Below are 26,843 nucleotides of genomic sequence, written 5' to 3' on the forward strand. Positions count from 1 at the left end.
TAATATTCTAAGCCCTCCATTTTTTTTTTATTTTAGAAGCTGCTAAATCTTGTGTTTTCTTGACTGTGGCTCCACAATACTTGAATTGTTTCTTTCTAGATGCTTGTAATATCCTTTCCTTGAACTAGGAGCTCTAAAATTTGGCTATAGTATTCATAGGAATTTTCATTTGTGTATCTCTTTTAGGAGATGATTGGTGGATTCTTTCAATTTCTATTTTACCCTCTCATTCTAGAATGTTAAGACAGTTTTCCTTTATGATTTTTTTTTGTTTGAGCATTTTTATGTTGGGGTTTTGACTTTTTTAGTATACTTCTAATTGTATTTTTGCCTTCCTTTTCACTATAATAACTTGTTATTGTTATTTGTTTTCTTTTGTTCATACATTTTCCCAATCTATTTCTTGACTTTTTACACTTTTTAAAAAATATGTCTCTGCTTCCAGGGTGGAGGGCACACCGTCCCAAACTTTTATGGTGCTGCTTTTGGATATACTTCAGGGAACCTATAAGTTTTCAGTTTTTCCAAGATGGTGTGATCTAAGGAAAAGTGTGTTTACTGCTTTCACTGTCTGTGTTCTGGTGTATGACTGACCATTAACCTACTGAGTCTCCAAGTTGTCTTGAGCTGGAAAATTGTTTCACTCCATCTTTTTTGTGGGTTCCACTGATCTGGAATTTGTTAAGAGTCATTTTTTAAAAGTATTTGAAGGGTTTTGGAAAGATCTCAGATGAGCCCCTGATTTTACTCTGCCATCTTGGCCCTGCCTCCCAGGTCTGATTTTTAAGAATTTATTGTCTCCCAAAAGTTTTTGGATCTCTTTGCCAAATTGGTTGAATTTCTTTTAACAATTTTCTTGATTTTCTTATATTATTCATTTTCCTGTTTTCCTTCATTCTCTTATTTTATTTTTAAAGTCTTTTTTAAACTCTTCCAAAAACTCCTTTGGAGCTTGTGACCATTTTACTTTGTTGTTTTTTTTTTTTAATAAAGGTATCTGTTCTAACTTCACTATCTTCTTCTGAGTTGGAACCCATATTTCCTTTATCACCACTGTAGCTATCTACAATTATCTACCATGTAGCTATCTAAAGTGGCTTCTTTCTCTTTTGCTTGCTCATTTTTTCAGTTTATTTCTAGTCTCTTAACTTTGTCTTAAAGTCAGTCTCTATTCCCAAGGTGTGAGGGATAATATGCCAGGCTTCGTGGTTTTTGTGCCATTGTTTTCTGAGCTCTATACGAGGGTCTGATTTCTGGTACTCCTCTCTGCCTCTGAGCCATAACAAAGGCCCTCAGTAACGCTGTCACTAAAAAAGTTCTTTGTGGTGGAGCCAAGATGGCAGACTGGAAGCACAAATTTGGCATGAGCTCCACTTCCAGCCACTTCCAATACCTGTAAAAAAATGACTTTAAACAAATTTTAAAGCTAAAGAACCCACAAAGTGACAGAGAGAAACAAACCTCCTGCTGAAGACAGACTGGCAGGCTGACAGGAAAGGTCTATTGCAGCGTGCTGGGAGCCAAGTGCAGCCTTGTGCGAGCCATGTGGTTCTTGCCCCAGGGCAGCCCTGACCAGCAATCTGAGCAACCAGAATAGGTTTCAGGAAAGTGAATCACCAGCAGCTGTTGTGGTTTCCAGACTTCTCAAACCATTAACGACAAAGACAAAGTAAAAGGTCAGGGTGGAACTCTGTTGTAATAACAGTGTACTGAAGAGTGCCATCTGGCCCCTGCTCCTAGGGCAAGAAGCTGTGGAGGCAAAGTGTCTGTGCAGCTGCAGATTGGCTGCCTCAGGAGCTCCTGGCCTACAGATAGTAGGGGGACCAAGCTACCAATCAGAGGGCAATCACTCTTGCTTTAACCTGCTAGGATCTCCTTCACAATCTTGCGTGGTGGTCCTGGTGTGTGTCACCAATGAGCCAGAGCTTGTGAATTTGGCTTAAGGAGGGAATAACATACAGACTTTATTGTTTATCTTACCCTACAAGAAAATAAATGGCTAGAGGATAAGAGGGGAGAACATAGAAAGGAGGGAAGATTGGGGGAGAGGGTAGTTAGAGGCAAACATTTTTGAAAAAGGATAGGGTCAAAGGAGAAAATAGAATAAGTAGGGGCGGGATAGGATGGAGGGAAATATAGGTAGTCTTTCCCAATATAATAACTATGGAAATGATTTTGGTAACTACATATATATCCTATATTGAATTGCCTATCTTCCCACTGGGGGCAGGTGAGGAGGGAAGAAGGTAAAAAATCTGGAACTCAGTTTTAAAAACTATTATTTAAAAAAATTGTTTTTACATGCAACTGGGAAATAAGATGTACAGGCCCTGGGGTATAGAAATCCATCTTGCCCTACTAGAAAGTTAGGGGGATGAAAGGGGAGGATATAAGAGAGAACAGATTGGGGGAAGGAGTATTCAGTAGACTTGCTATCTTGGGATTGGGGGTAGGGGAAAGACAGGGAGAAAAATTGTACTCAAAATCTTGTGGAAATGAATGTTGAAAATTTAAAATAAATAAATAATTAAGAAAATGAATGAATGAATAGAAAAATAAATCAATTAATCAATAAATATTTTTTTAAAAGCTCTTTGTCCCTCTAGCCCCTACAACACATAACAGATAATTATATGTCTTTCAGCTAACCCCACTGCCCTGGAAGCAAAACACAGGACTTCACTCTCCTGCAAGTGGTCCACAGCCAGCAGGGTCCCTGCACCATACAAGTGTACTCATTAAGGCATATTTTTCCTCTTTGCTTCCTTCCAGAGCCTGGGACATATTTGGTGATTGCATCTGAGTCTGTTTTCTGGAGTCAGCACAAGACCCTGCTATCTTCCTTGATCATCTTTCCAACTCTTATGTTGCCCAGGAAGCAAAAAGTTCCTAAAACTGAGGCTATAGTACAGCTATCTCCAGGGCTTGTTTTTTGCTTGACTTGACAGTATTTGTCCAGAAGTATTTGCACTGAGACAATCAGATCAAACGAGAACCTTGGAATGTCTAGTCTTTCCTAACGTCCTTCAAAGTTGTTTTAGGAGAATAATTGCTTTACCTTGAGTTTTAATTATTTCGTTGTTCAAAGTTCACCTTGAAGCATTATTTTATATTCTTTGTAGGGGATATTAGAAGAATCAGGCAATTCCCTAATTTTTCCCACCGTCTTTCCAAACTGTTCTGCCCTGAGGTTAGATTTTAACTTAGGAAGAAGAGTTTTTCTGCCTCCATACCTGGAACTCTATCCATTATGCCGCCTAGTTGCCCCTTTCTAGTGGTTACATACTAGTCATTTCTATATTAAGGGGTAGATATTAGAATAAGCATTTTAAATTGCAAACAAAATAGTGTCATCAAATACAAAACATTACTTTAACTAGTTCTTAGTCAACAGAATATAAACATTTTGGAACTGGTTTCCTAAAATGTTTAATATTTGTATATCATTGTGTCTTCCCTTTGCAAGGTGCTGCTAGGGGATTTTGCAACCAATTTTCTGTTCCCTTCAGTGTAACCTAAATGAGTAAAATTTCAGGCCTATAACTTTTAGAGTGTATCTAAATGAATAAAAAAGGCATCTCCAAAGGATAAAATAAAGAAAGAAAATCAAGACCTTCACCCCAACCCCCAAGAATGGCCAGACTCTGTTATTTTAAAACTAGTAGCTTTTCTTATCAGGAAATCAGTGTAAACTCAACTACAAAAATAGATAACTTCCTCTATTCATGTGCAATTTAATAAGTCTTTGCAATTGTGCAGGGCAAGAAATACAGATTAACATTTCTTTTAGCAATGAGGAAAATTCAGGATAGTGATGGAGGAAATAAAATACTGTCTCCATATACAGTTTTTTTTAAATCTTTCCTCTAAAAGCTTATGAAGTGTCATTGTTAATTGCACACTTAATCCTTTGGTGCCAGGAAATGAGATTTTCTGATGTGACACACTATGCAAGCACTGAGATTAACAGTTTGGATGACTAAAAATACTTATTCCTACTAAGTAGTTGCTAAGAGGAATCTATTACTTGTAGTTTCATGGAATCTAAAAATGTCCTATAAAAATTCATTAGGGTGAATTCATTAGCTAAATACAAGATATTGTTATGCTACAATGGTTACCTGGAAAAGAAAATTATAATAATACCAGGGAGCAATAGCAACTATAAAAGGAACCAAATAAACAACATGGAGGAATGCAAGCCATGACTACAAAAAGACTCATGGTCTTAGATAATGAATTTAAGTTTTTGCTTATTATTAGCTGATTGTCACATCCCTATCATTCACCATTATTAGACCTAGCTTACAGCATTAAAAATGGAAATAGTTAGCTTGTTTAATAATAGAATTATTTTAAGTCCTCCCAGAATGATAACTAGAAACTCTGACACTAAAGAAAAAAATAAGTTGCATGAAAGTGGAGATTAGACAGTAATTTTGGAGAAAGTAATCCTAGTCATTTTCCACTGAGTAGATCCCACTCAGTTGCCCATTCATTCCATTCCCCTACTGCTGGGAGGGGAGGTTGCAGTCAAGGAATGCTGAAAAGGGGGAAGAAATATTCTAATAAAGGGGCATCTGAATCTGGTTGAGGGCTGTGAGGTGTGAGGACAAGGAGCAGAAATTCACTTTTGGAATGGAGACCCTGGCCCTCCCATATCAGTTATCAGGAACAAAATCCTGATTGCCTCATTCTAGTTAAGAAACTGATAAATTATGTGCTTATTCATTTCAAATTATATGACTTTCAGAAAATATCTTTTCATAACTACTAATTTGTGAGAATTTGTAAAATAATATTGCCTTGCAACCTAAGTGTCATCTTCAACTCTCCACGATCTCTCACTACCCTCCCCAATATTTAATCTGTTGCAAAGCCCCAACAATTTCACCTTTACCACATCTTTCTAAGATTTCCCCTTTCCTCCTCTGATACTGCTACCACTCTGGGGCAAGTCCTTTTCACTTCATACATAGTGTATGGCAATAGCCTGCTAGTGGGTCTGCTTGCCTCAAGCAGTTTCTTAAAGCACAAGTCCAAATCTATCAGCCCTATTCCTTACTCAATAAACTCTAATGTCTCCTTATCACCTCTGATACCAAATAAAAAATCTTTGGCATCCAAAGTCTTTCATAACTGTAATGTAATGCCAAGCAAAGGCAACTTCCCAGGTTCAAAATACCAGCATAGGTGCTCTCTATTTTATTCAGTGACAAACCAAGAACAGAGAAGATCAAAACATGACATCATTCAAAATACAGCATTTACTAAGTGTGATTAAATAATCTCCAAGTACTACCACACCCCAGGACCTTCCAATCATTCAATCAATTACAAAGTCCCTGTTCTAAATACTTCTCCACCCCTAGGCTATACCTTAATTAAGTCCACCACAAAGCCCCTCTTCTCAAATGGAGATTAGTTTCCAAACATAAGGTCAAAAGTTCTCCACCCCTGGATCACAATTGAATCTACCCCAGAGTTACATCAAGTTTAAGCACAGCACTTAATACCCAAATGGAGGTCTTTTCTTCATCTTGACAGGAGGCAAGTTCTCAGCAATCTTAGTTCCTGGGGAGACAAGGCTTAGAAAGGCCATAAGATACATTGCCAGTCCCTTCATGAATTCATCCTCTGTCTGTAGAACAGTCCTAGAACCCCTGAACACATTAGCAAAGCCCTCCCCCAGGATTTCTGTAAACATACAACAAGAAAATCCTTCTTCAGGGCTTCTGAACCAACAGAAAGGCTCCCAGACACCTGCAACAACAGCACTGTCCCTCACCAGTGGACAGTATTCATTCTGTCTGCAGGACAGTCTCCAACAAAGTACCAGCAAAACAGCCATGTCTCCTCAGTCCTTGGCAGCTCAGGGGGCAGGTCTCAAAAGTCCAGGGCAATTCAAAGCGGCCACCAGCAATTCTCTTAGTCTCTCTCTCTCTCCACGAGGTGCTGCTTCCAAAAAGATCTTCCGCCTCTCTCTTGTCTCTCCAAATCTATGTCACCAGCTCCTCCCAGTTCAGGACTTTCTTTTCACATCAACAAGTCCATCCCACAGGTGGGATTAACAAGCTCTGGGTTTTAACACAATCAATTTGAAAACCAAGCCAATACAGGGGAATCTTTAATTGCCATTACTATCACAATAACCTAGTCCCCTCCTATACCATTCTAGTTTCTCCAATTTTACTCCCACCATCTAATGTTTGTTGCAGTGACATTAACCTTCTTGCTGTTCCACAAATACAACACTTTAGCTCTTGGCTTCAGACATTTTCTCTAGCTGCCTCCATACCTGGAATGCTTTCCCTCCTCATCGCCAACTACCCCAAATAATGACTATTCTCTCTTCCTTTAAGTACCAACTAAAATTCTGCTTTCTACTGGAAATTATTTTCCAACCCCTCTTAATTCTGGTGCTATCCCTCCTTTAATGATTTCCTATTTATCTTTTATGCAGCTTGTTTGTTTATATTTGTTTACTTGTTGCCACCTACATATTAGATTGTGAGTTCCTTGGGGCAGTAACAATCTTTTTCCTTTCTTTGTATACTCAATCCTTAGTGCAGTGTTTGGCACATAATAAGAGATTAATAAATGTTTATTGAGCAATACACTTGCATTAAATGAAGATTAATATTAAAGTGAGCAGACCAAATTTGGGCTTATGATCCATATGTAGAAACAAATAAGACCTTAGTCAGGCAATGTTATTTCTAGACTCTTAGAGGTTGAAGTGAAAGAGCTCTAGGGAAACTACTTCATTGTGAGAATGTGGGTTGAAAACAAACAAATTAAAAAATTCAGAGGCTGTACCCTGCTTTATCCCAGGTTTATGAAATGATCTTCTACCATAGTGGAATTGCCATGGTTCCTTCTTGAAGAAAGTACTAAAGTTAAGTATGTAAATGCCATAGACAATAGCAAAGGAAATTATAAGGAAATTGTTTTTTATGTTCCATACTGCAAAATGAAAATTCTACCAACAATTCAATGTGCCCTTATGGAGACCTTTAAATAATGAGATACCTGACTTCAAGAAAGTAGAATAAAATTATATTTTTTTCTTGGTGACAGATTTATTAAGCATTAAAATACAATTGCTTTTTAAATAGAATTATTTTATTTGAATTCACCATTAAAAATTAACTCAGTTTTGCCACTCAAAATGTTTACCAAGTGAATATAGAGGTATATGTGGATAACATGAAGCAGTTAGAGAAACTAAAAATCATATGCCTAGGGGGGCAAAGCCGAGACAGTAGAGTGAAAACAGGAACTCATCTAAACTTGCACATGAATCCCTACAGAAACATCTAAAAAGTGAATCTGAATAATTTTTAGAATGGTAGTATTCATTGGGACAGGAAGTATGGCAGATTTCTAGTCCAGGAAAGTACAGAAGGGTAGGATTTGTTTCACCAGGTGGGGGGAGAACAGAGTGTGGAGCTTGGAGTGTGGGAGCTGCACCAGCACATACTGGAGCTGGAGTGAGCCCAGGAGAACTGACTTATGGCCTGCAGGGGTGATTCCCAAACCTTGCACCACAGCGTGGGGGTATGTCGACCTGGGAAAGAGACAAATGCAGGGCCTGTGACAGTGGCAGCAGCTACTCTTGGGTCTATTAGTTCACAGCCTGGAAATTTAAAAATCACCTACCTGAATTTCCAGGAGCCAAGATGGTACAGTAAACCATAGTTTCTCTCTTCTCCCTTTTGGACCCTGAAAAACCCAGGGAATATTGCCCCAGTGTAAAATCCAGAAATCGTGGAACCAGCAGCAAGTGTTGGAAACCTAGGGGAAGGTCATGACTGTAGCTTTGCGGAGACTAAATGGGAGGCCAGGAGGTATCCCAACAAGTTCAATCTCAGTCAACCAGTGAGAGATCCTGAACACTAGGAGCCAGTAGGTGCTAACAACAGAACCACAGGTGTGCCTTCACACAACAAGGGGAATTGGGGAACAGCAGACTAATCCTGGCAAGTAGAAGCTGAATCCACCCAAATTCTAGCTCAGGGAAGTGTAGGCAGAAACTTGAGGTGGCCGAACTACCCCTTTCCCACAACTCATGCTGTGAAGTTCAATGTAATGCCAGGGAAATGCCAAAAGTTCTGGCCTTGAGTTCAGTCTAGGCTTTCAGAGGCCATGCAAAACCAACAACAAGATCCAAACTCCTAGCATAAGAAGCATGAGTCAGAGCCCTCTGTACCCCAGAAGCAGAGATCCACTTTGAAAGCCAGGAAATAGGCAATTACATTGGAAAAAAGCAAATTGGAAAAGCAAAGACATTAGAATCCTATTATGGTGAGTAAGAAGAAGCAAATTCAGAAGACAGCAGCATTGAACATATACTCACAACTGAAACCTCAAAAGGGAATATGAACTAGTCTCAAGCCCCAAAAGCAGTCTTAGGAGAGTTCAAGAAGGATGTTAAAAGTCACATTATTAGAGAGGTGGAAGATAAATTGACCAATTATTTTAGAAATACAATTTGCAAAATGAAAAAAAAAACTTCAGTGAAGAAAACAACTCCTTAAAAAGTAAAATTTGTCAAATGGGAAAGGAAGTTCAAAATCTAACTGGAGAAAATAACTCCTTAAAAGTAAAAATTGAACAAATGGAAAAGGAGGTTCAAGAACTAACTGAAGAAAACAATTTGCTAAAAATTAAAATTAAACAAATTGAAGTTAATGACTCTATTAGGCATCAATAATCAGTTAAACAAAATCTAAAGAATGAAAAAAATAGAAGAAAATGGAAAAACAACTCACCTGGAAAACAGATCCAGGGGAGAGAATCTAAGAATTATTGGTCTACTGGAAAGCCAAGATGAAAAAAAAGAGCATGGATAACATCTTGCAAGAAATACTCAATGAAAAATGTCCTCAGGTCCTAGAATTATTGAAAGAAACCACAGAATACCTCCTGAAAGAGATCCCAAATTGAAAATTACAAGGAATTTTTCAGTCAAATTCCAGAATTATCAGGTCAAAGAGGACATACTGCAAAAAGCCAGAAAGAAACATTTCAAATATTGCAGAACTGCAGTCAAGATCACACAGTACCTTGCAGCTTCTACATTAAGTGATTGGATGGATTATAATATGATATATCATAAGGCAGAGAATGTTGGGCTACAACCAAGTACCAAATACCTAACTAAAATGAGCACAATATTTCAGGCAAGGAGATGGCTGTTCAATGACATAAGAGACTTCCAGAGCTTCCTGATGAAAAGGCCAGAACTCAATGGAAAATTTGATCTCCAAATACAAGACTAAAAAAGTACACACAAAGGTAAACAGGGAAAATATGCATAAACACACAGTTACACATAGACATCCTGTTATTCAATAAGAACAAACTGTTTACATCACTACATGGAAGGATGATACCTATCAAAATGAGAATTGTATAATTAGCATGATATTAAAAAGGGATAAATATAGATAGAGTGTGTGGGTATAAATTAATTAACATGATGACAAAAACATATTAAGGGGTACAAAGGGATTGTGATGGGAAAAGAGGAAAGGAGGAGGAAGAAAAGGATAAATTATGCCACAAGAGAAGGCATAAAAACATATTAGTAGAGGGAGTGAAGAGAGGGAGATGAACATTGTATAAGCTTTACTCTCATGGGTTGTGGTTCAAGGGGGGAATAACATACTCAATTAAGTAAAGGAATATGATGTGAAGGGACAGAAAAACTTATTAGAGTAGAAGGAAAGAAGGGAGGGAGAGGAACATTGTTTGAGGTTTACTCTCATGAGATTTGGTTCAAGTAGAGAATAGCATAATTTGTTAAATATAAAAATCTAATGTACCCTACAGGCAGTAGGAGGTGAAAGGGAAAAGAAAAGACAGGGGAGAAGACAGAAGGTAGGGAAGAAGTAGTAAGAAGAAAGGGTAGAAAAAGGCATGGGGGTTTGACCGGTAGGGTATGTTGAGGGAAGCAGTGGACAAAAGGAAAACTCTTAAGGAGGTGAAGGGAGAAGGATAAAATGGGTAGGGAACAGAATGGAGAGAAAGGCACTAATGATAATTATAACTGTGCATGTGAATGGGATGAACTCTTTTATAAAACAGAGGTGGATAACAGAATGTATTAAAAACCATAATCCTAAAATATACTTTTTACAAGAAACACATTTGAAATGGGGATAAACACTAGATAAAAGTTAAAGGCTGCAGTAGAATATATTATGCTTCAGCTAAGAAATACCTAACAGGGATGGCCATCATAATATCAGACAAAGTAAAAGAAAAAAATAGATCTAATTAAAAGAAATGCAGAAGGAAATTATATCCTGCTAAAAGGCAAAACAAAGAAATATCATTACTAAACATTTATGCACCAAGTGGTGTAGCATCTAAATTCTTAGAGGGGAAGTTAAGGGAATTAGAAGAAGAAATAGCAAAACTATACTAGTGGAGGATTTCAACCTCCCCCTCTCTGAACTTGATAAATATAACCTCTAAATCAATGAGAGAGAAGTTAAGGAGTGAATCGATTTTTAGAGAAGGTAGATATAGACCACTGGAGAAAATTCAATGATGATAAAAATGAATATACCTTCTTCTAAGAAGTACATGGAACATACACAAAATTTGACCATGACGTAGGGTATATAAACCTCAAAATCGAGTGCAGAATGGCAGAAATATTAAATGTATCCTTTTCAGTTAATGATGCAATAAAATATATGTAATAAAGTACCATGGAAAGATAGACTAAATACTAATAGGAAACAAAATAATCTAATCTCAAACAATGAATGGGTCAAACAACAAATTGTAGAAACAATCAGTAACTCCATTCAAGAGAATGGCAAAAATGAGATAACATCAGGGGCAGCTAGGTGCTGCAGTGATTAAAGCACTGGCCCCAGAGTTGGGAGGACCTGAGTTTGGTTCAGGCCTCAAACACTTAACACCACCCCCCCCACACACACACACACACAAAAAATAGCTGTGTAACCTTGGGCAAATTACTTAACTTATGGGATGCTGTGAAAGTGTCTCTTAGTGGAAATTTTCTATCTCTGAATGTTGACATGAATGAAATAGAGAAAAAGGAGAGTAATGAATTGGGCATGCAACTAAAAATGCTAGAAAGAAAAAATAATTGAAAATCCCCAATTAAATACTAAAATGGAAATACTGAAAAAAGGAGAGATTAATAAAATTGAAATTAAGAAAACTGTTCATATAAGCATATGGAAAAGTGCTCTAAATAACTATTGATTAGAGAAATGGATATCAAAACAACTCTGAGGTACCACATCTCACCATTCAGATTGACTAAGATGAAAAAACAGGAAAATGACAAATGCTAGGGAGGATGCGGACAAATTGGAACACTAATGCATTGTTGGTGGAGTTGTGAACTGATTGAACCATTCTGGAGAGCGATCTGGAACTATGTACAAAGGCTATAAATAATTGCATACCATTTGACCCAGAAATACCACTTCTAAGGTTGTATCCCAAAGAGATCATAGAAGTGGAAGGGAGACCCATATGTACAAAAATATTGATAGCAGCTCTATTTGTGGTGTCAAAGAATTGGAAATTAAGGGCACATCCATCTATTGGGCAATAGCTAAACAATTTGTGGTATATGAATGTAATGAAATACTATTGTGCTATAATAACAAAGGAGCAGACAGCCTTCATATTTACCTGGAAAGACTGATACAAACTGATGCTGAGTGAGCAGAGAAGAACCAGGAGAAATTTGTACACAATTATAGACACAATGTATGTGTGTTGAACAACTTTGATAGATTAGACTCTTCTCAGAAATGCAAGGTTATAAGACAACTCCAAAAGACTCATGATGGAAAGAAATGTTTATACTCAGAGGAAAAACTAGAAAGAACAGAGTTTGAATGCGAATTTAAGCAAATTACCTACTTTTTTGTTTTTCTAGTTTGCTTTTGTTTCCTCTTTCCCATTTTACATTCCATCGGTTACAAGCCTTCTTTATAGCCTGACTAATGTCTAATGTGAAAGTATTTTCAGAGGCTATACTCGATTGCATGACCCCATTGTGGGGGGAGGGAGGAGAGTGAAGGGGAGAAAATTTGAAACTCATTGGATTTTGGAACTGTATTTTTTCAACTAAAAGTAAAAAAAAATTAATAAAGAAAAAAAGAAAAAACCATTGAACTAATAAATAAAATTAATAGTTGGTTTTATGAAAAAAAATTGAAATGATAAACTTTAGGTCAATTTGATTTAAACAAGGAAGAAGAGAGGCAGCTAAGTAGCATAGTGAATAGAGTACCAATTCTGGAGTCAGCAGGATTTGAGCTCATATCAGTACTCGGACATTTAACATTTTTTGCTGTATGACCTTGTGCAAGTCATTTAAAGCCAAATTACCTGCCATTTACCCTCCAAAAAGAAAAAGAAAGAAGAAAATCAAGTTATCCCTGCCAAAAATGGAAAGGGTGAATTTACCTCCAAGAACAGGAAATTAAAACAACAATTAGGGGTTATTTTGCCCACTTGTATACCCATAAATTTGACAATCTGAGTTAAATGTATGAATATTTTAAATATATATATATATATATATATATATATATATATGTAAATTGCTGAAATTGACTAAAAAGGAAATAAAATGCTTAAATAACACCATCTCAGAAAAAGAAATTTAACAAACCATCAATGAACTCCATAGGAAAAAATCTCCAAGGCCAAATTACAAGCAAATGCTATCAAACATTTAAAAAGCAATTATATGCAATACTTTATAGGATATTTATGAAATTTGGAGGAGTCTTACCAAATTATTTTTATGATACCAATATGTTACTGATACCTAAATCAGGAAGAGTCAAAACAGAGAAAGAAAAATGTTGAGACTAACTCCCTTCATGAACATAGATGCAAAAATTTGAAATAAAATATTAGCAAAACTATTACAATAACTTAGCACAAGTATAAAAACTCTCATCAGATAGGATTTATTCCAGGAATGTAAACCTGGTTCAATATTAGGAAAACTGTCAATGTCAGTGATCACAACAACAGAAAGAAAAGTAGTAGAAACCATATAATTATCTCAATAGGTGCAGAAAAAGGTTTTGACAAAATTTAACACCTATTACTATTAGAAAAACTAGAAAGCATAGGAATAAATGGAGTCCTCCTTAAAATAATAAGTTGCATCTATCTAAAACCATCAGGAAGTATTATATATAATGGACACAAGTTAGAAGCATTTCCAATAAGATTAGGGGTGAAACAAGGATATCCAAAATCACCTCCATTATTCAACTTGGTGCTAGAAATATTATCTGTATCAATAAGAAAAGAAAAAGAAATCAAAAGAATTGTATTAGGCAAAGAATAGGCTAAGGTACCACTCTTTGTAGATGATATACTATGGAATCCTAGAGAATCAAGTAAAAAAAAAACTACTTCATATAATAAATATAGCAAAGTTAGAAGATATAAAAGAAACCCACATAAATCTTTTGCATTCCTACATACATCTAACAAAGTCCAAAATCAAGAAAGAGATGGAGTAATTACATTTAAAGTTTCATTAGACATTATGAAATATTTGAATGTCTACCTGCCAATACAAACCCAGTTCCTATATGAACATAACTACAAAACAACTTTTACACAAATACAGATTTAAGTAGTTGGAGAAAATGAGTTGTTCTTTGGTACTCTAAGTTAATATAATAAAAATGTCAATTTTACCTAAATTAATTTACCTTTTTACTGCCATACTAATTAATCTAACAAAAATATTTTATAGAGCTAGAAAAAAATAGTAACAAAATTCATCTAGAAGAACAAATTTTCCAGAATATCAAGGGAATTAAGGAAAGGAAATGCTAGGGAAGGTGAACTAGCTATACCAGATTTTAATCTGTATTATAAAGCAGCAGTTATCAAAACTATTGGTACTGGCTGAAGAATAGAGTAGTGGATAGGTGGAATGAATTAGGTACACAAGACACAGTAGTCAATAACTTTAGTAATCTACTGTTTGATAAACTAAAAGACTCCCATTTCTGGGATAAGAACTCACTGTTTGACCAAAACTGCTAGGAAAACTGGAAAAACAGTATGGCAGAAACTGGGCATAGATCAATATCTTATGTTGTATACCCAAATAAAATCTAAATGGGTTCATGATCTAAATATAAACGCTGATAGCTTAAGCAATCTGAGAGAAAAAATGAATAGTTTACTTATCAGATTAATGGAGAAAGGAAGAATTTATGACCAAAAATGAGATAATGAACATTATAAAATGTAAAATGAACAATTTTGATTACATTAAATTGAAAAGGGTTTGTAGAGACAGAGTCAACGTGACCAAGATTTGTAAAGAAGTGGAAAATTGGGAAAGAATTTTTTATAACCAGTGGCTCTGATAAGGGCCTCATTTCTAAAATATACAGAGAACTGAGTGAAATGTATAAGAATACAAGTCATTCCCTAGTTGAAAAATAATCAAAAGATATGAAGTGGCAGGTTTCATGGGAAGAAATGAAAGCTATCTATAATCATATGAAAAAAATGCTCTGATTTACCTTTTGATTAGAGAAATGCACATCAAAAACCTCATAGGTACCACATCTCACCTATCAGACTGGCTAACATGACAAAACAGGAAAATTATCATTGCTGGGGAACATGTGGGAAAATTGGAACAGTAATGCATTGTTAGTGGAGTTGTGAAATGATTCAACCATTCTAGAGAGCAAATTGGAACTATGCCCAAAGGGCTAGAAAAAAATGTGCATACTTTTTGACCCAACAATACTACTTCTAGGGCTGTGTCCCAAAGAGATCATAGAAGTGGTAAAAATATTTATAGCAGTTTTTCTTGTTAGCAAAGAATTGGAAATCAAGGGAATGTTCATCAATTGGGGAATAGTTTGTGGTATGTGAATGTAATGGAATACTATTGTGCTATAAGAAATGAGGAGCAGATAAACTCCATGATAACCTGGAGAGACTCTTATACCAACTGATGCTGAGTAAGAGGAGCAGATCCAGGAATACATTGTACACAATTACAGACACATCACATCTGTGATGACTAACTCTAATAGATTGGGATTCTCTAAGCAAGGCAACACTATAATACCACTGCAAAAGACTCATGATGGAAATGTCTTTCCATATCCAGAGAATAAATTACAGAGTCAGAATGCAGAATGAAGCAAACTACTTGTGCTCTTTTTCTCTCTTTTGTTTGCTTTGTTTTGTTCCTTCTTTCTTGTTCTACATTCCATTGGTTATAATCCTTCTTTAAAACTGGCTAATGGTTAATGTGAAGGTATTTATAGAAACTATATTTGATTGCATGTAACCATAGGGGAGAAAGGGGGAGGAAATGAAGGGGGAGAAAAAAGCTTGTAAGCTTTTGTTGTAAGCTAAAAGTAAATAAATTAAATATATATTTTGGATTTTTTAATATCTTCGAGGAAGGGTGGCAGGTGGAATTTTCCTAATTCAATATTATTTGTAAGCTCGTGATATTGGAAAATTCTGGAAAATTGTAGTTTCATTAACTATCAGAAAAAGATATAAAAGAGAACAGAGAGAGAAAATTTTATAGCCACGATTTTAACATGAATGAATTCCTAAAAAGAATCTTAAAGTCCATTGTTAAAGAACTGGTTATTGAACACACACATGCATATATATATATATATATATACATATATATATATATATATACACATATATATATATATGATATTTGCAAGGAGCCATATTGGCTTCATCAACAACAAGTCATACCAGAATAACATTATTTCTTTTCTTTTGTCAGTTATCTGATAAGGCAAATGCTCTACATTAAGTTTACTTAAATCTCTTAAAATATTTGATAAATCATCTAATATTATTCTTTTTAAAATGATGGGGCAATGAAAAATCACATAATATACAATTAAATGGATTCAGTTAGTGAAATGACTATTAGTGATTTAAGATTCTCTTGATAAGACACCTCTACTGGAATCCTTTTTAATTGATTTTTATTTCTGTGTTATTTAATATCGGTTTCAATGCCTAGATAGTGACATAGATATTATGCTCATTAAGTTTTCACATTTGCATGGATACCTAATAGATAAAATGATAAAAATCAAGATTCCAAAGACTTTGAAAGATTCAGACAATCATTTGAAACTAATGTGATTCAACTCAACAACAACAAAAATGTATGTTAGGTGTTACATTTGACTCAAAAGTAAAAATACAGTTCAAGATGGCAGAGTTAAGTCAGGGATTCACCTTATCACTCTGAAATTCCCCTCCAAATGAGTTCTTAAAATAATATCTCAAGATGAATTGTGGAGGAGCAACACAAACAAAAATTAAGGGTGAAACAATTTTTTAACTTAAGCAAAGAAGGTTGAAAGAAAAAGTCTTGCCCTTCATGACTATGGTTGAGCCTGTAGTGCTGTGAAACACAGGCCACACCCAGCAAGCCATAAAAACACCATGGCAGTGGATATATCAGCACTGACAGCCACTACAGAATTTATCACCCTACAAACACTAAAACAGTGGGCAAGGGTAGAGACATGATGGTTGAAATGAAGCAGGAACTTTTCTTTGCTCATCCATAAATTCTGTCACTAAAGTTTAAAAATTGAATCTGAAGGGATTTTAGAGTGACAGAAATCATTGGGATATGGAGGATGGCAGATTCACAGTTCAGGAAATTGCCCACACAGGTCTGGGCAGAGGGATCCTAGATCCACACAGGGGCTACACTGGAATGGACCTGAGAGCAGACTACAGCAGAGTGAGAATCAGCCCCAGCCAGCAGACTCACACACTGGTCATTTAATGAAATAAGGGACTTCCAAACTTTACTGATGAAAAAGCCAGATCTCATTGGAAAAATTGATCTCCATTTGTAAGACCAAAGAAAGACATAAAGGGGCAGCTAGGTGGCACAGTGAATAGAGTGCCAGCCATGGAGTAAGGAGGTCCTGAGTTCAAATCTGGCCCCAGACACTTCATACACAGACCAAAAAACTAGCCGTATATCCTTGGCCAAGTCACTTAACCCCAACTGCCCTACCTACCCCCCTCCAAAAAGCAAAAAAAAAAGTCATAAAAAGGTAAACAAGGAAAACACAAACTTTCATACATACACATAACTTGAGATTCAAAAAGAGCAAAATGTATACATCCCTATATAAGAAGTGGATACCTGTCAATATTGAAATTTATATAATTATCTTGACATTTAAAAGGAATATATAGATAGATGATAGATAGATAGATAGATAGATAGATAGATAGATAGATAGATAGATAGATAGATAGATAGATAGATAGATAGATAGAAGGCATGGGAATAAATGAACTAATCTGAAGATTAAAAAACTTTATTAAGGGGTACAAAGGGATTGTAATAGCAGCAAAGGAAAGGATTAGGCAGAAAAAGGTAAACTATGCCACATGAAGAGCCAGAAAAACATACTATAGTAAAGGGGAAGGAGGAAGGGAGATGAACATCATATGAACATTATTCTCATTGGTTCCAGTTCAAAGAGTTATCAACACAATCAGTTAATTTAAGGATTCTAATGTGAAAAGACACAAAAACTTGATATAATAGAGAGAAAGGATGGAGGGAGAGGAGCACTGTATGAAATTTACTCTCATTTGTTTGGGTTCAAGGAGGGAATGACATATTCTGTTAAGTATAAAAATCCATTGTTCCCTACAGGTCGTAGGAGGGGCAAAGTGTGAGTAAAAGGAGGTAGGGTTCAGAATGGAGGGAAATAGTAATAAGGGGAAATGGTAGTAAAAGGGGAGTCACATGGATAGAATACTGAGGGAGGCTGTGTTCAAAAGGAAACTTTTAAGCAGGGGAAAGGAGAAGGAAGAAAGAAAAACATAAACAGGCAAACACATAGGATAGAGGGAAACCCAAATACTCTAGGTTTGGGAATAAGAACTTACCATTTGACAAAAACTTCTGGGAAAACGAATATAGTATCTAAAACTATATACCAAAATCAACTCTAAATGGGTGCATGATCTAAGTAAAAAGGCAGATACTGTAAGCAATCTTGGAAAACTTTATGACTAAAGAAGAGTTAGAGAGCATTATAAAACACAAAAGGATAATTTTGATTACATTAAATTGAAAATTTTCTGTACAAAGTCATTATCAAAAAGATTATAAGGGAATTGGGAAATTGGGAAAGAATTATTACACATTTCTAAAATATACAGAGAATTAAGTCAAATCTATAAGAAAACAAGTCAATCCCCAATTGATAAATGGTCCAAGGATATGAGCAGGCAATTTTCAGAAGTAGAAATTAAAGATATCTATAAGCATATGAAAAATGCTCTAACACTACTTATTAGAGAAATGCAAAGCAAAACAATTCTGAATTACTACATCTCACCAGTTACATTGGCTAAGATGACAAAACAGGAAAATGACAAATGCTGGAGAGGATGTGGGAAAATTGGAACACTAATGCATTGTTGGTGGAGTTGTGAAATGATTCAACCATTATGGACAGTAATCTGGAACTATGCCCAAAGGGCTATAAATAATTGCATACCCTTTAACCCAGTAATACCCCTTCTAGAGTTGGATCCCAAAGAGATCATAAAAGTGGGAAGAAGACCCGTATGTACAAAAATATTTATAACAGCTCTTTTTGTGGTGGCAAAGAATTGGAAATCAAGGGGATTCCTATTAACTGGGGTATGGCTAAACAACTTATGGTATATGAATGTAATGGAATACTATTGTGCTTTAAGAACTGAGGAGCAGAAGGACTTCATATTTACCTGGAGAGGCTTATATAAACTGATGCCGAGAAAGAAGAGCAGAACCAGTAAAAATTTGTACATAATAACAGACACAATGTATGTGTGATGACCAGTTTTGATAGACTGGACTCTTCTCAGCAATGCAAGTTTATAAAGTAACTCCAAAAAACTAATGATGGAACAAGATTCAGAGAAAGAACTAGAAAGAATAGAGTTTAAATGTAGACTGAAGCAAACTGCCTACTCTCTTTCTTTTTCTTTGGTTTTATTTCCTCTTTCTCATTGTTCATTTCATAACTTACAGTCTTGCTTTATAAACTCACTAATATCTAGAGTGAAAGTATTTACAGATCCTATATTGATTGCACGCCAACATGTGGTGGGGGAGGAGCAGGGAGGGCATCTGAAACTCAAAGGATTGTGGAACTGAATCTTGTAAACTAAAATTAAATAAACAAATAAAAACAAAAAAATATCCCTTCATATTCAACTTAAAAAAAAACAGTGGATGAAAATCCACTGAAGAGAAGTTTAAAATTAAAATTGTTGAAGTGGAAGTTAGTGACTCCATGTGACACCGAGACACAATAAAACAAAATCAAAAGAGTAAAAAAAAAAAAAAATAAGAAACTGTGACATATTCTCATTGGAAAAACAACTGAACTTGAAAATAGGTTGGGGGAGATAATTTAATAATTATCAGGCTATATGGAAACCATGATAAATATCAGAGCCCAGACATAAAATTTCAAGAAATCATTAAGGAAAACTGCCCCAATATCCTAGAGGTAGGTGGCAAAATAGAAATAAAGAGACCACTGATCAGCTCCTGCAGAAGATTCCAAAATGAAAAATTCCAGCAATATTATTGCCAAATTCTAAAGTTCTAAGGTCCAAGAGAATATATTGCAATCAGCCAGAAAAAGAAATCAATTCAGCCAGAAAAACAATTTGTAGTATGTGAAACCACAGTCCATATAACATTAGATCTAACAGTTGCTACACAAAAGGGTCAGGGGATTTGGAATGTGCTATCATCGAGAGCAAAGGAGCTGGGATTACAGTCATGAATCACCTACCCAGAAAAACATGAGTAAAATCAGGGGGAAAATAGACATTTAATAAAAACAATTTTAATAAAATAAAAACTAAATATAATTCTATGAAAATATTAAAAATTTCTATTCATTAGAGAAATGCATATTAAACAATTATGAGACACCACCTCAATTTATCAGACTGGTTAATTTTAAAGAAAAAAAGAAAGTTACAAATATTGCTGATGATTTGGAAAAATTGTTGGTGGAGTTGTGAGCCAACTGAGCCACCCTGAAGAGCAATTTAGAACTTTGCCTCAAAGGCAAAAACAAGCAAATAACAGCAACAAAATGGGGCATATCCTTTGACCAGCAATGTTCATTACTAGGTCTCTATCCCTAAAACAATTTTTAAAAATAAGAAAAGCACCTATATATACAAAAATATTTATTGCAGCTCTTTTTTTGTCATGACAAAGAATTAAAAATTGAGGGAATGTGCTTCCATCAGGGAATGACTGAACAAGATGTGCTATGATTGTGATGCAATACTATTCTGCTATAAGAAATTATGAGCAGTATACTTTCATAAAAGCCTGGGAAGACATATGAACTGATGCAATATGACCTGAGGAAAATCAGGAGAACATTCCCCATGTTAATGGCAATATTATATGATGATCAGTTGTAAATGACTTAACTAGTCTCAGCAAGATACTTTTCCATGAGAATTCCAAAGGACTTCTGATGAAAAATCCTCTTCACTTACAAAATAAGAATTCATGGAATCTGAATATAGATCAAAGAACACTTTTTAAAATTTATTTTTCTATTTTTTCATCTGTGTGACTAACAGGGAAGTATATTTTGCATTAATGCAGATGTATATCATACCAATCTACATAAAATTGCTTGCCTTCTCAAATAACAGAAGTATTGATGAAATGGATGGAGAGAATTTGGAACTCAACATTTAAAAGGAAAATTAAAATTATTTTACATGGAATTAAAACATAATATACAAATATACAAAATAAAAAAGTAAAGAATGTCTGAGGTAAACTTAGAGAAAATCACTATCAGTATATTTGAGAAAGATCTGAACATTTTCATGGACTTCGTGGGCAAAGGGATATAGTAGCAATAAAATCTAAGGCTTCATTGAGGTGCTTGTCTTACAAGAATAAGATTATAGTCCTCCTGTATTCTATTTTCATAATACTTTTTTTGAAATGTTGTGTTTAGTTCTGAGAACTACTGTTTAAAGGGGGAAAACATAAATAAATTATGAAGTGTCCAGGGAAAGCCAATCAGATGATGAAGTGTCTTTATTCTGTGTTATGTAAGGGTAGTTTGATGGAGCTTGGTTTCTTTAGCTAGAGAATAATCTGGAGGAATCACTGTGTAAGCATTGAAGAGCTGTCATCTAGAAAAGGGCTTTTGCTTATTCCATGTGACCCTGGAGGGTAAAAGAAGAAAAAGTAAATAGAAATACTAAGAGGAAATTTTAAATGTGATATTTAGAAAAATGACCTGCTCATCAAAACTTTTCAAAATTGGTATGGACTGTCATGGTAGTGCTGGATTTCCTCTCATTAGATATCCTGGGTGACCTCTTAATAATTATATTTTAGTGGGAATTTTTATTCAAGTTGAGATGGAACTGAATATACATTGAAGTCTAATCCAGCTCTAAACTTGATGAATTTGTGATTTTCTAACTGTTAGCTCTAGGACGGAAGTACTCCAATGGTTGAAGGAGGTTGGTATTCCCTCAAGTGATATCAGTGGCAGTCATAAGCCATACATGGCTACTTATACATACACAAATGTACATATATGCCTACATATATTTCCTATATATACATATATATGTTGTGTGTACACATAATAATTTTTCTTTATTAATAGTTTTCAACATTAACTTTTTTATATTAAGTTAATTTATTTATTTTTAGTTTTAAACATTCACTTCCATAAGTTTTAAATTTTCTCCACCTCCCTCTGCTCCCCACCTCCTGAATAAAGCATGCAGACTGATATAGGTTCTAGATATACTTTCCTATTAAACATATTTTCACATTAGTCATGTTGTATAGAAGAATTAGAACAAATGCGAGGAATCATGAGAAAGAAAGCAAAACAACAACAACAACAAAGATAATAGTATGCTTCACTCTACATTCAGACTCTATAGATCTTTCTCTGGATGTGGATGACATTTTCCATCATGAGTACTTCGAAATTGTTTTAGGTCCTCACATTCCTGAAAAGGGTTAAGTCTAGTGTTGGCATTTGTCTGTTCCACCATACTGGGGCTTAGGATCAACTACAGCTTTGCTGAGGTGGGGACATGCTGCTAGCTAGCAAGGATGTTTCCTGCCCTGCAATGTGCTCCCCCTTTAGCTGAGATTGACTTTTCCTGCCAATTATCCAGGTTTAATGGGCTAAAAGACTACTATGCCCCATCTTTCCACTGGCTACACTCTTCCAAGATTTGTTCTGGAGCACTATCTAAAAGTAATTTAAAGATGAATATGGGAGAGAGACAGTGCTTACTCTGCCATCTTGGTTCCCAGAAGTGCTCCACATATTTATTTTTACATAAAATAGATAGATGTGAATGTGCATGTGTATTTTTGTGTAATCACATGGTGTATGTTTATGTGCCTGTGTATGATTTAATGAACTTGGATGTTCCTCACATTCATCTGACATTGAAAAATTACTAATGGAGAACATGGTTTGCTATTTTGTTATACTTTGCATATTTGCAGCTTGCATTTTTCTCATTTGTAGATTCCTGTAATGCTATCCCTTAAACTTTTTCTCCTACATTGTTCCTTATTTGTGATTTTTTGCACCTTCAACTATGCTACCGTGCGCCTTCTAATTGCCTTCTGACAGATCATTAACTTCACTTCTTGAGAAATTGAGGAATTATATTCTATGACTCATAACTTTACAATATCACCAAGGAAAAAAAATCTTGTTGTTGCAAAGAAAGACTTCTTTTTTCAGAGTGAAGCCTGAGTACATTAACAGAAGTGAACACTTTCTCAAAAGACTTGTACCCCATAGCTTTCTTCCTGTTTAATTATGTAACCTAAGCTTTGTCCATTTGTGCTATCTATCCAATAAATATATACTGATGCATATGCTCTCTAAGTTACCTATTCACTCACTTATTATATCTGCATAATTATATCTGAATCATTCCAATGCATAACTATATCAAGAAATCTCTAAAATAGCAAAACTTTGTTGGGCCCTATATAGAGAGACTCAAAATTCATTACTTTGAATCTAACTTCCTCTAAAATTGTATTTAAATAGAAAGAAGTCTTATTTTTCTATCATTTATCTATCTATATCTATATCTATATCTATCCATCCATCCATCCATCCATCCATCCATCCATCCATCCATCCATCCATCCATCTATCTATCTATCTATCTATCTATCTATCTATCTATCTATCTATCTATCTATCTATCTATCTATCTATCTATCCATCTATCTCTCTATGCTTGTTTCTATTTGAAGATCATCATCGATTGATAAATCTACAATTTGATTTGAATTGATTTGATTTGAATTGATTTGAATTGATAAATCTACAAACAGGTTGGAATCTCTGAGTTTTGTGTGTTCCTTAATTGTTCAAAAAATCTGAAGTAAATGTTTCAAGTCATGTAGGTACTCAGGATGTTTCTAAATGCAGGCTACATTACATCACATAACATTGAAAAGCTGTGCCATCATGGCAAAATTGTCTAATGACTTAAATGGAAGCCCAGTCAACTGTAACATTTATATATAAGCTAAATCCGCTATGAAATATAAATACAAATTATATGAAAAGTTCAATTGAACAACCCATTTAAGACATGTCTTTATCCCCAACCCATTCTTCTCTCCCTCCCTCTGCCTGTCTCCCTCTCTTCCCTCCCTCTTTTCTTTTTTTTTTTTTTGGTAAGGTTTTGGAACAAGGTTTTACTTTAGCATATTACCTTACATAATCTAAATGAATATGCTGCTACTGTCTTTGATGTAGGACATCATCAGGTATATAAAACAAACAAGTCAATATGTCTCAAGCCAAATTACTCATTTTCACCCAAATTATCTCCTTTTAATTTCACTATTTCTTTTAATTATAACACCCACTCTTGAAATTTTAAAGTCAGCTTTGACTTAACCATCTGTCCTCAAATTTAATCAGTTTTTCAAGCCCTGATTATTGTACCTCCACAATTTCTGTCATGCTTACCTTTTACTTTCCATATTAACTTGTTAAACTTCATTGAAGTCATTGCATATGTATTATTAATTTTAAACTGTTTCTTTAATTTCCCATCATATGGATATACACCTCTGGTAGACTTTAGAATTCAACTTCCTTTCTATGAAAGCCTGGGGAGACTTTCCAGAAAGAAAAGATAATTGTTCTTACTAAGTACTGGATTCATATCAGGTAGTCAGGCGTTTCCTTAATGACTTCTTTGGCTAAGACTCTTTTGCCCTATTTTATATTCCCAATGCTAACAGAGCGTTAGTGGTACTTACAAAGTAAGGACTCAATTGTATGTTGATGACATCAGCAATGGCAATCAATAAAACCCTCATGAAAAGAAAAAAAGATAAAATTATTAAATTATCCCCAGTTCTTAGAGTCTCCCATTTGCTTCTACATTGTCAGGGGAAAATTGTGGAAGAAAGTTATAAGGTGCCCAAAGTCAAAAGAGTAAGAACTACAACTACTATAAAAATTATATTCTTGTCTAATGGCCAATAATCAGGCATACTAGCATTCAATCAAATCAATATTTAGATTCTTATTACGAAAGACACTGGAAGAAAGAAACACATTATAACTAAATGGAAAGAGTGTTTTTAGTTCATCCTTGGAGGGCCAAAAAATGAACTGGAAGAGTCGCTTCCACTGTGTATACCAAAGCAAAAGTAAGGACCATAAGATATATGGTCATCACATATTGCATCTGTAAAAAGACCACCACTGGGGCAGCTAGGTAGAGCAGTGAGTAAAGCACCTACCCGAGTTTGGTTCCAGCCTCAGACACTTAACACACACACACACACACACAAACACAAAAACATACACACACACACACAAGACCACCACAAAATCAATTACAGCTTACATACAGCTGTTGTTTCAGGGAATGAAGAGACACAGAAATTCTAAGAAAAAAAATTTTATAACAGCCCCAAATAAATCAGACTGCATTTTGATATTTATTGACATCAAGTAAAAGGGGGGAGCATTGATGAGATTGATAAAATATGATGTTGTAGTAAAGAATGAGAGAGGACAATGGAAAGAAGATAATTACAGATTGTACAGAAAAATAAGAAGGAATAAAATCTCCAAAATGGCACATTAAGATATTAAAATAATTTTCATTTACTATTCAAATAAGTTAAAGATAGATAGAAAAATGCTAAGTGGGTGAGTCAAAGAACAACACTAATAACAAATTCATAAAGTAAGTGAATAATTAAAATATATTGTGATAAGAGTAGAAAAAGAATACCTAGTAAACTAAAATGATAGCACACTTAATATATCTGACAATTAGAGACATATCAACCAAATAGTACAATAATTTACCATATAAACTTTATCTTTAAAATTTTGCAGTGCAGAATGGTATTTTCTCTACATTTTACTGTTATATCTCATAAAACAGTAAGCAACAATGGTAGGGAAAACAGATTAAGAGAAACTTAGCTATCTAAGCAAAGTTATTTCAAGAACATTTAGGAAACTAGAAGAAGAATGAACTAAAATGGAAAAAATTGTTTGCTTGCTTATTTTTTTTATTAAATTCTTTTTAACTATAAAGGAGAGCTGAGTTGAGCCAACAAAACTGGATATAACATTTAATATATGTTACCAGAGAGAGTGAAATATGTAATGAACAAAAATGGAGAAAGAAATGACAACAAATACATACAGATATGATCTTTCAGTCTGAAGGTAGTAAGACAAACATTCTTTTCTTATTTGTTTATTTTTTTGGTTTTCAGCAGTCATTTCCAAAAGATTTTGAGTTACAAATTTTCTCACCTTCTTCCCCCTACCCTCCACCCCAAAATAGTGAGACTACTGAATGTCCCTTCCCCCAATTTGCTCCCTCTTATATCCTCCCCTATTCACCCTGTAACTTTCTAGTAGGGCAAGATGGATTTCTATACCTCAGTGCCTGTATATCTTAATTTTCAGTAGCATGTAAAAACCATTTTTACATTTTAAAATCTTAACATTTGTTTTTAAAACTTTGATTTCCAGATTATTTCCCTTCTTCCCTCTTCAACAACCCCCACTGGGAAGATAAGCAATTCAATATAGTTTACACATGTGTAGTTACACAAAATATTTCCATAGTACATATATTGTGAAAGACAAACTGTATTTCCCTTCCATCCTATCCCATCCCCACTTGTTCTATTTTCTGCATTGACCATGTTCCTTTTCAAAAGTGCATGCTTATAACTACCCTCTCCCATAATCTGCCCTCCCTTCTATCACCACCCTCTTATCCCCATCCCCCACCCACTTTCCTGTATTGAGTGTATATGTTATTCCCTACATAAGCCAAATCCAATGAGAATTAGGTTAACTCATTCCTTTTCATCTTCCTGTTCTTCCTCTCCATTGTAAAAGTGTTCTGTTGCTTCTTTTATATGAGATAATTTACCCTATTCTATCTCTTCCTATATCCTTCTCTCATTATATTCCTCTCTCACCTCTTAATTTTATGTTCTAAATATCATACCTTCCTATTCAACTGATGCCGTGCTCTTTCTATATATACACGTACATATATATACACACACTCACATATGTATTTATACACACATACATCCTCCTATACAAACATATGTATGTATGTGTATATATATATAGATAGATATATCTATATCTATCTATCTATCTATCTATCTATCTATCTATCTATCTATCTAT

The sequence above is a fragment of the Petaurus breviceps genome, unplaced genomic scaffold, assembly GCF_028583685.1.
Source record: "Petaurus breviceps papuanus isolate PSGF00001 unplaced genomic scaffold, PetGlider_PUasm1.0 90683, whole genome shotgun sequence".
Taxonomy (NCBI): Eukaryota; Metazoa; Chordata; class Mammalia; order Diprotodontia; family Petauridae; genus Petaurus; species Petaurus breviceps.